Source organism: Citrus clementina, unplaced genomic scaffold (assembly GCF_000493195.1).
Source record: "Citrus clementina cultivar Clemenules unplaced genomic scaffold, Citrus_clementina_v1.0 scaffold_3, whole genome shotgun sequence".
NCBI classification, from domain to species: domain Eukaryota; kingdom Viridiplantae; phylum Streptophyta; class Magnoliopsida; order Sapindales; family Rutaceae; genus Citrus; species Citrus x clementina.
Genome location: NW_006262339.1, coordinates 13,669,117 through 13,680,627, shown reverse-complemented (window position 1 = coordinate 13,680,627; position 11,511 = coordinate 13,669,117). Strand labels below are relative to the sequence as shown.

At 34.6% G+C, this 11,511-nt stretch overlaps 1 non-coding gene across 1 annotated transcript; it reads left to right on the top strand.

Moving 5' to 3' along the window:
- Window positions 1-3,108: 3,108 nt before the first annotated feature.
- Window positions 3,109-3,215, top strand: LOC112100610. The gene has a single exon (XR_002906978.1). It is a non-coding gene; the product is annotated as a small nucleolar RNA R71 (small nucleolar RNA).
- Window positions 3,216-11,511: the final 8,296 nt, after the last annotated feature.

The following is an 11,511-nucleotide window of genomic DNA, read 5'->3' as shown; positions in this document are numbered from 1 at the left end:
TCTTTCTCTGCCCCAGCACTGCCCCAACAGAATAGTCACTGGCATCACACATCAGCTCAAAAGGTAGAGTCTAATCTGGTGCTATAACCACTGGTGCAGTGATCAAAGCTTTCTTCAGTTCTCTAAAAGCTTGAAGATAATCTTTATCAAAATGAAAAGGCTTGTCATGTTCTAGTAGTGAGCATAATGGTTTAGCTACTTTGGAGAAGTCTTTTATGAATCTTCTGTAAAATCCAGCATGTCCCAAAAAACTTCTAATACCCTTGACTGAAGTGGGAGGTGGCATTTATCTATCACTTCTATCTTTGTTTTATCTACTCTATGCCATTCTTGGACACCCTATGACCCAACACTATGCCTTCTTGCATCATGAAGTGGCATTTTTTCCAATTGAGTATTAAGTTAGTCATCTCACATCTTTTAAGAACTTCTTCCAATTTGTGTAAACAATCAGTATACGTTTCTCCAAAGACTGAGAAATCATCCATGAAGACTTCCAATGTTTGCTCTACCATATCTGAGAAAATAGACATCATACATCTCTGAAAAGTTGCTGGAGCATTGCACAGACCAAAGGGCATTCTTCTGAAGGAAAAAATTCCATAAGGACAGGTGAATGTAGTCTTTTCCTGATCCTCTAGGGCTATAGCAATTTGGTTGTAACCTGAATACCCATCTAGGAAACAATAGTATTGTTTTCCAGCAAGTCTGTCCAACATTTGATCTATAAATGGAAGTGGAAAGTGATCCTTTCGTGTGGCTTTGTTGAGCTTCCTATAATCCATATATACCCTTCATCCAGTCACTGTTCTTGTAGGAATAAGTTCATTCTTTTCATTTGCTATCACTGTTATTCCTCCTTTCTTTGGAACACATTGTACTGGGCTCACCCATGACTATCTGATATCGGGTATATGATCCCAGCATCCAGCCATTTGATGATTTCTTTCTTCACAACTTCCTTCATAATGGGGTTTAGCATTCTTCGTTGCTCTACTGAATTGCTGTAACAATCCTCTAATAGAATTTTATGCATGCATATGGATGGGCTGATCCCTTTAATGTCTGCCATAGTCCATCCAATTACTTTTCTGAATTTCCCAAGCACATCTACCAGACTCCTTTCTTGATCTGCATCCAAAGAAGATGAAATGATTACATGAAGTGTATTGTTCTGACCAAGATAAGCATATTTGAAATGTGAAGGTAACAATTTTAATTCAATAGTAGAAAGTGATTCAATAGATGGTAAAGTCGTCTTTACATCCCTGTCTGAAAGATTTAGAGGTTCAATAAATCTGCTATGTTTGTTAGGTTGCCTTTCTCCCATCCAATCTATCTGGTTTACTGCAACATTTTCTTCTTCAAAGCTTTCAAAAGTGGCAACTTTGATAACCTCTTTACTACAGCATCTATTTATTCTGTCACCTACAGAAAGATCCACAACACTCAAAAATTACAATCTTCTGCCTTATCAGGACTCTTCATGGCTTCTAATACATTGAAAGTGACTTGTTGGTCATTTACCCTAATGGGTAGCTCTCCTTTCTGCACATCTATCAGAGTCTTCCTGGTTGCCAGGAAAGGTCTTCCAAGTATAATTGGTGCCTCTTTATCAACCTCAAAATCTAGTACAATAAAATCCACTAGAAAGATAAATTTGTCAACCTTCACCAATACATCCTCAATCTTTCCTTCAAGGTATGCATGAGATCTGTCAGCCAATTATAGAGTGACTGTTGTTGGCCTGCACTCTCCTACTCCTAATTGCTTAAATACAGATAATAGTATTAGATTAATGCTGGCTCCCAAGTCACAAAGTGCTTTGCCATTGTACCTAGTTCTAATTGAACATGGTATTGTGAAGCTTCTTGGATCCTTCAATTTTTTAGGAATCTTACTTTGAAGCATGTGACTGCATTCATATATTGAAGCAATAGTTTCAAATTCTCCCAACATTCTTTTCCACCAAAGGTATGTTGATGTGTAACTGCTTCAGTATTTCCAGGAATTTACTAAACTATTTGTCTTGTTTTTGTTTCTGGAATCTTTGTGGGAAAGAAGGTGGATGCCTAAATTGCTGTACAGCTTCAAGAGGTACCAATCTTTGCTCCTTTAATTTATTATAAGTTGTCACCACTAGTGTTGCAACATCTTCTTCAGCAGTTATTGGGTGATTTCCTTCCAAGGTTGTTGTAACGTGACCGCTAGCACCAGTATCTTGATGGCTGGGTTGCTGTAACATCATTTTATCTTGAGGTGGTTCTTGTGAGGAGTTAAGTTCCAACCTCTTTTTAGTCACATCAACGGGAATATCAACATTCTTTCCAGATCTTAAGTTGATTACTTTACAGTGTTCTTTACCCTCTTTTCTTGGATCTTCTGTATTGCTAGGTAAACTTCCCTGAGTTCTGCTACTCATTGCTGTAGCAAGCTGTCCAATTTGGTTTTCTAGGTTTCTTAGAGATACAACTTGACTTTGCACAATTGCTTCATTCTTCACAATATATTCCTTAATAAGTGTTTCCAATGAGGTTATTTGATCATGGCTAGTGTGTTTTTACCCTTGATTCTGCTGATGAAAACCAAGTGGCTAAGCTTGCCTCGTTCTGCCCACTAGGTGCTGGAGCATGCTGATTTTGATTACTCCACGAGAAATTTGGGTGTTGTTTCCATTTAGGGTTGTAAGTACTTGAATATGGGTTGTTCTTGGGGTGTCGGTTAAAGTTGTCCACATAGTTTACTGATGTTGGATTCCCTTAACAGTTGTCAAATACATGCTCCTCACCACAATACACATAAGATAATTCAGCAACTTGTTTTACTGCTGCAGGAGTAGAAGTCATGGCTTTCACCATGTTAGTCAATGCTGTTACTTGAGCTGACAGTGTTGTAATTACATCTATGTTATGTACCCTTGCTGCTTATGTTGCTACAATTTGTCTAGTTGATGGCCACTGATAATTATTATTGGCAATTCTCTCCAAAATTTCATAGGCTTCAGTGTAAGATTTGGATGATAGGGCTCCATTTACTGAAGTATCAACCATCAATCTCATACTTGGATTTAACCCGTTGTAAAAGGTTTCTAGCTGTATGCAACAGGGAATGCCATGATGAGGACATCTTCTGAGCAATTCTTTAAATCTCTCCCAAGCCTCATACAAGCTCTCATCTTCAAGTTGGTGAAAAGAGGTGATCTCATTCCGTATTTTTGCATTCTTGGTTGGTGGAAAATATTTCATTAAGAATTTGTCAGCCAAGTCATTCCATGTAGTGATAGAATCAGATGGTAAGGAATTCAACCATACTCTTGCTCAATCTCTTAAGGAGTAAGGAAAAAGTCTTAGTTTTAAAGAATCCTACATTGCTCCAGCAATTTTAAAAGCATCACTTACTTCCAAAAACAACTTAAGATAGAGATGAGGATCTTCAAATGGCAGTCCATTAAATTGACCCACTGTTTGCAGCATTTGAAACATCACTGATTTAAGTTCAAAGTTGGCGGCTTTCACTTTAGGTCTGACTATTCCAGGATGTACAACTTGAAGAGTTAATACAACATAATCTCTGATAGCCTTGTCTCTGTCATCTGCCATGTAAATGATATTGTTGTTGCCTGGTTGTCTCTGATTAACTTGCCCATTTCCCCCCCCCCCCTTGACATTGACAGATTGTAGTGGTCCGTGAGGATCCAAGTTTCCCACATCTTTCAAGTTATCTATTTCTGAAGCAGTTTTTGAATTTCTTTGCTCTCTTCTTAATCTCTTAACAGTCCTTTCAATCTCAGGATCAAATTGAAATTCAACATGTCTGTCTTTGCGCATGCAAGTCTTGATCTGTCAATAAATAGAACAAATTAAATCAATAAAAAGAATGAATTAAATCAAGTTGGTACTATCAACGTTAACTTCACACTTCGAAAATAAACAATCAATCTCCGGCAACAACGCCAAAAACTTGTTGATTATTTTAACTCAATTGCTATTGATGTTATGTACAAGTGTACACAACAAGTAATAAAGTGATGAATATTCAAGATCGTCTCAACAGGGACTGATGTTACTAGAAATGCTACAGCAATCACGATAGTGCAAATTTCCTTTATCTAAAGAGAAATCTAATTAAAGTTGATTACTACCGAAATTAACAATTTTAATAAAATAAATGCAGTAATAAAGTAAATTAGATTAATTGTGTACAAAGAATTTAATGGGAATGAGGTAGCTGAATGATCAAACTCTCTTTATGGGCTGACTGTTTTGTTCAAATTAACACCATTTCTATAGCAATTCCTACAGCACTGGGTAGAATTATTTTGCATCCTCAGCTATCGCTTGTTGGACTTCTCATACCCTTAAGCACCTTAACAATGACCAATTGTTATTTCACCTAAGGTATGGCATTATGAACATACACTCTCACCACCCTACAAGCTGAATCCCTATATCTAGTTTTTCACAAATCTTAACTCAAGTGTGGCCCTTTTGGGACTCAAGTTAAACTCAATCCAGGAAACTTAAATTAAGATCAAGTATTACTCTAATAATTTCCACTAAGATAGGCCCTTTTGCGGCTCTCTTTTAACTAGAACCATTAAATGGGAGGTCAATTGAAATAATGATTATAATATAAGCTATTAGAGCAAAATGCTATAGCAATCTTGCAGCAACTCATAAGAACAGTCAAGAACCTATTGAGATTGTTTGTCACTCAACTACAATCAAATTTAGTTCATATTTTGAAAAAGAAAAACAAACAGCAAAGTATCAGCCATGAAATACATCGTTTCAATCAAAGAGTAAGAAATGGGATAAGTAAAGAACGATGAAAATTGAATCCAAATAATTCTACCGATTTCTTCACTGGTGCAGACTTGTTTTCCCTTGAATTCTAATTTTTCCTTCTTTTCCTTTTGATTTCTTCGATGTTAATTCACCACCCCCTTTTCTATATGATGCGTGCTCTTTTTATATATGAAAACTAAGGTAAACAGAAGCCTAGAGCGCACATTAGTCAGATTAGGAAACTGCAGATCCCGATTCTGCAAGTATCCCGGGCTAAATTTTCTCTGTCGTTGTTCCCGGATTCTTACAGCAATGGTTGCTACAACAACAGCTACAACACTATATTGTTCCAGATTTGTTTCAATTCTTTTGTAGCCATGTTCTTCCTCATTTTTGCAAGCCTATTGCATCAGCATTCCTTCTATGAAATATGAGCTTCTGGACACCTACAATTATGCACACAATTTAAGCACAAATTATTCTAAATCAAGCAAAATTTATTAAGAGTAAACTAAAATGAATATTTATGCAAAATGTAACAAAAATGCAATAGAAACACATCATTTACTCTCTAAGTTATCACTAACCATCATCATGCAATACAGAAAAATATTTATCATGAGTAAATGCACACTCTATGTCAATGGTATAAACATTGCCACATCTATTTCCAATAAACAAAATTTTGCTATCACATGCATTCTCAATAACACATCTAATTTTATCAAAAATAACTTTATAACTCTTGTCACACAATTGACTAATTCTAATCAAATTGTGTTTCAAAATTTTCAACCAAACATACATTTTCAATTAGAGTTGAGGATACTTTACCAACATTACCAATTCTGAGAATCTTTGCCTTTGAATTATCTCCAAAGGAAACATTTCCACAATTTTCGATTTTAGTAAAACTTAATAAGTGTGTATAATTTCCCGTTATATGTCTTGGGCAACCACTATCCAAATACTATTTATTCTTCTTTTTCTTCAAACCCTGCAAAGAAAATCTCAAGTCTTAGGTACCCAAACATTTTTTGGTCCTTGAGTGTTAACAATAGTTCCTTTTGGAACCCAAACACATTTTACACCATAATATGCATTTCTTTTCACTGGACATCTATATTTCATATGACCATTTTGATTGCAATAATGACATATAAACTTATAATCACTTGTGGAGGTAGCTTTAACAAAATAATTCTTATAATATTTTTGTTTCAAGTTAGGCTTATACCCAAGTCCTCCTTTATCAAACACTCATTTTTTAGTGCTCAATAATTTTTCCAAATTCTTTTGACCAATTGTGAATTTTAACACAATTTCATTGAGCTCATCACTCTTTTTCTTAAGCACTTTATTTTCTTTAAGTAATTCATGAATATGTGATTTTTCATGCTCATATAAAATACTTTGTTTACCTTTAAATGCTGCAATTCTATCTTGCAACATTTTATTATCTAATTCTAGTTCTTTAATCTTTTCATTTAATGAGTTATTGCATTTTTGTAAAGCATCCTTTTCATTTGAAGTTTTTAGCATTTTCTTTTTAAAGGATGCATTCTTTTTACCTAATCTTACCCAATCATCATGCAATTCTTTAAAAGCATCATTCAATTCATCATAAGTAGGATCATTAACCTCATCAAATTTGTCCAATGATTCATCTCCAATTGCCATGAGAGATAGATTAGACATTTCTTGTTGCTCTCCATCTTCACTTGTTTCCTCATCGCTGTCATCTCATGTGGCTATCGTTGCCTTTTTTTTTAGCTAATTAAGGAGAGGACATTCTGCTCGTATATGTCCAGGCTTCTTACACTCAAAACATGTGATTGGCTCCTTCTCTTTTTGGTTCTTGTAGTTTCTGAACTATCTCTGCTCACTAGTTTTCTTGTAGAATTTTATGAATCTCCTAGCCAACGTAGCCATCTCTTCATCATCCAGCTCGCTTTCCTCATCACTCTCATGTTTTAAGGCTTTGAGAGCAATGCTTTTCTTCTTCTCCTCATTGCCTTTTTCTGCTACCAAGTCTTCCTCATATGAAATATGAGAACCAATCAAATCATCAATAGGTAAAGTATTTAAATCTTTGGCTTCCTCAATGGCAATCCTCTTAGGTTTCCATTCCTTTGGTAGTGACCTAATAATTTTCTTAACTTTCTCGTTATTCGAAAAGGTATTTCCTAGGACTCCTAGAGTGTTTACTATGTTCGTAAATCTAGTATACATAGAATACACACTCTTATTTTGTTCCATTTGAAAAAAATTTATATTGTCGAGTGTATCTACTAATTTTTTACTCTTTCACTTGATTTATGCCTTCATAAACAACTTCAAGTTTGTTCCAAATTTCATTAACACTTTCACAACTAGACACTCTATAAAACTCTTTCTTATTGAGTGCACAAAATAAGGCATTCATAACTTTGGAATTTAGAGAAGTTTTTCTCTTTTCCAATTCATTCCATTCCCATAAAGGTTTTGGAATATCTTCCCCTACTTTATTTTTAGTCATAGGCATGAATGGACCATCACATACAACTTCCCAAATTTCATAATCTAGTGCTTGCAAATAAATTCTCATTCTAGTTTTCCAATAAGGGTAGTCATTACCATAAAAAAAATGGTGGTCTAGTTGTTGATTGTCCTTCCCGAAAAGTAGAATCATTTTGGGTTGCTATGGATCTTTTACTCTAGACGGTTAAGTCCTAATAAGAGAACCAAGCTCTAATACCAAATAAAATACTAGATATGCAACCCAAGAGAGGGGGTGAATTGAGTTTCTAAAAGTTAAAGCAATTAAGAAACTAAATGCGAATTAAACTAAGTAATCAAAATCGAAATGAACAGGTTAATGTGCAACAAAAAAAATTAAAGAGATAGAGTAAGAGAGACCAAACACGTGATTTTTACGTGGTTCGACCAATCGTGCCTACGTCTACGCCTCCAAACTCACCGGGCTTGAGGATTCCACTAAGCAAACCTCTAAGGCTTCAACAACTCTTACAATTGACTTCCAAGGTGTCAATAAACCTTTACAATAAGAGATTATTCTGAATTTCTTAAATCAAATATATCCCAACACTTACAATCACTCAAAGATAAAGATTACAAGTAAATTTTCACTCACACAATATGTTTGATTATAAATAAGAGCTCAATGTATGAATAAAAATGAAATAAAATCAAGTTTGAAGCTCAATAATGTTGTGCAAATTTTAATATACTCGCAAGCGCACGAATCTGTTGTAGTATAGATTAACGGTGACGAGTGTCGATTCCACGAGGAGGTGGATTTTAATTGTGTAGAATTAATTTTGTGAATGGGTGATTGGATTTGTGGTGGAAATGATTGGAATATGCTAAAACTTAAATTAAAATGGAGAGAATAAATTCTAAAATTGGTATTGAAATGGTGAGAATAAATTGAAGAGAATTCTATTGAAATGACGTACTTGGGTATCTGGATCCGTATCAACATGCATCATGGGCTAAATAATCCGTATTAATGCCAATTAAATCATGAGGGGGAAATCCACACCTCATGAACCACGCTCTAATCAATATGGTGCTAAGGGCTTATCGTGCCAAATAATAATAACCTTGTACTAGAGGGCCGGTGTAACCAAGGCGGTACTAGACAAGATTAGTATTATTTGTCGACGAGAAGTTAAAACATCCAAAAAAACTAGAGGGGAAGAGAAAATAAATTTACCAAATTAAGCCCATGACACATGTTGAGACTTCACCTTCAACCCAAGCTTGAAAGAAAATTAGCCACTCATAATTGAACTAGGGGCAAAATGGAAATTTATTAAAATACGAAGAAAATACAAGATGGAGAGGGAATTACAGAAAATGGATCCCAAAAATGGATTCAGAGATATCCAATTAGGGGGGAGAGGCCCCCTTTTTATAGATACATGGAGTAAATCATGGCCATCGGATTAAAAACAGTTTGGACGCTTAGGATTGCGCCACGTCATCAGTCAACAGTCCACGATTTGACCACGCGGAAGAACAGTAACACGGTTTCACCCGACTTTGAACAGTAACGCGGTTTGACCTGGATGAACAGTAACGCGGTTTGGTTGAAAATAATCCTGTGTGATGCATGCACCGTACACGAGATTTTTCGTCCACTGATATGCTGCCACGTCACCATCAACAGTACATAAGAATTTTAGTCCAACAGGATCGTGACACCTCATCAGTCAATGCCACATCATCGGTCAATGCCACGTCATCATCCGTCTAAGTGAACAGTGTCGTGAACAGTAACGTAGACAGTACCGTACACGTGAATAGTACCGTACATGTGAATAGTGCCATTTTTCTTTTTATGCTCCTCCTAAGGTTTTTGACCGTCCTGAGTTCAAAAGTGATGTCCGTTTTGCCGTCTGATTTCTCCTTTATTGTGAAATGACTATAATGCCCCTAAAATACATAAAATACTTAATTAAAATAAAACACATGTAATTAAATCACAAGAAGGTTAAATACATAAAAGTAAGGGTTGTTAGTAAGACTTGAAATGTAAAATGACGGTTTTCTCCTTTATAAATATGCATTTTCTAACACTCAACACACCCCCCAACCAGCTTATTGCTAGTCCCTAGCAAATAAAGCGAAAATAAAATTCAAATTCAAAATGATTTTTTTTTTTTTAGAAACACTCGTGTTTATTCAATCGGATTAATGATAGCAATCAAATAAAAGTATAAGCATTATCTCCAGTCTAAAGCAACATCACACCCACATCAACCATCCACATGAATTAGCCCAGTAGACTTTGTTATAGCTACTTTCAAGAATGACATGTCAACCCCAAAATCTCACTGGAAGTAGTGACATTCTCACAAATAAATTAAACCCAATAAAAATAGTCACTCCAATGAATGGTAATTGAGAGAGAAAATAATAAAGAAGTGATATCACATGCTCTCACCAAGATCAAATAAATATGCCCTCAGCTTAGAAATAATACGATCTCAAGTCAAATAAAATGTTAGTCAACCCACTTTATTTATCTTTTTTTTTTAATTATGCATCACTACATCTTTTTAGCCCATATAACTAGCTTCTACTTCGGACTATAGTTCCCTAAAATCAAGAAGGACTTTTATTAGGACGTAACGTAGGCTAGGGACATGGTTAACAAAGAAGGGAAATAAGGAAAACAAAGTGTATGTTTGAGAAAAATGCAGAGATTTTTTTTTTTTTTTTTGGAAGTTGCAAGGTGGATTTCACTTATTTTTATTCTTTTGAAACAACAACTTTTGTTTTGTTTTTTTTTTCTCTTTTTTTTTTTTTGCTTTTATTTGGCACAACTTCACTGAACAAAATAATTATTTACATTTTTCTCAAACATAAATAGGTGATGGACCTTATAAGACATCGGGTAATACTCCAAATCGGAGTGGGTCAAGATGATAAGTTGACAAAGAAAAGGTTTTCATTTATTTATTTATTTATTTATTTTAAAGGCTCAAAAGGGTTAACTATGGATATATCACAAAAGGGATGGCTAGAAAGGCTCAAACGGATCAAAGATGGCCTTTCCATCGTCTTTTAGGGCTCTAAATAATCATCCATATCTACTAGTTAGATGGGCCTCCCAATGTAGCAACACACATTTTTTTTCTTTTTCTTTTATTTTATTTTATTTTTTTTTTATTTTACCATTTTTTTTTAAGGGTTAACTCAAAAGAAATCTAGAGATCGTGTATAAAATAATAAACTGCTAAGCTGTATAGAGAATGGGCAAAAGGGTTACTCTCCAAGAAAAATGATAGGCTCAAAAACTCACTTGGTATTTATTATGACATGTTCATTCCTTCAAGCAACTCATATTTGTCTCCAACATCAACATGTAGAGTAGCAAACATAATGTAACATCACTTAAGACCAAAGATAATACAAATACTAAAATTTGAAATTAATCATGTCATCCAATGTTAAAATAAATCAAACAATTTTTTTTTTCAAACAACATTCTACCCCCCAATCTATTCTAAGCATGAAAGGAAAATATGCATGCAGAAATGTGAAAATGATGCATACAAACTAATTAGAAAAGTTACACGTAAAATGATAGAAAACGAAAATGATTTTTTTTTTTTTAAAGAAGATGCGTTTCTAGAGGAACTACACTCCATATTCAGCCATCTTCGACTCAAAAGTTAGAAAATGTATATTTATAGAGGAGAAATTAAAAAGAAGAAAAATAAACATAAACACATAATAAAGAAAAAGAAAATGTCTGAATTTTTTTTTAAGTTTTTTTTTAAACGATGAAGATGCGTTTCTAGAGTCACTACACTCCATATTCAGCCATCTTCAACACAAAAAGTTAGCAACAGTTAGTTTCTACAACAAAAAATTAGTAAAAACTTAACCAAAATTCCACAATTGTCGACTATTCCCTCCCCCCAACCAGAACGAAACATTGTCCTCAATGTGTGAAATGAAAGAAGTAGAGTTTAGAAGACATCACCTAGGTGGTGCAACACAGAAGAAAATATTTACAGGCAGAGAGTTAAATCTAATTTGTACTTCTTACTGCGGCTATTGTTACCATCATTATTTGGTCGCTCCAACACAAAGGTCCAGGGGTCTGGCTCCGGTTTATAAGCTTGTAACATATCAAGTAGCTCAGTAGCAGTGTGAGCACAAATAAAGAGTTTTTTCACATTAGAAGGAATGAAATAGTTTTTTATTG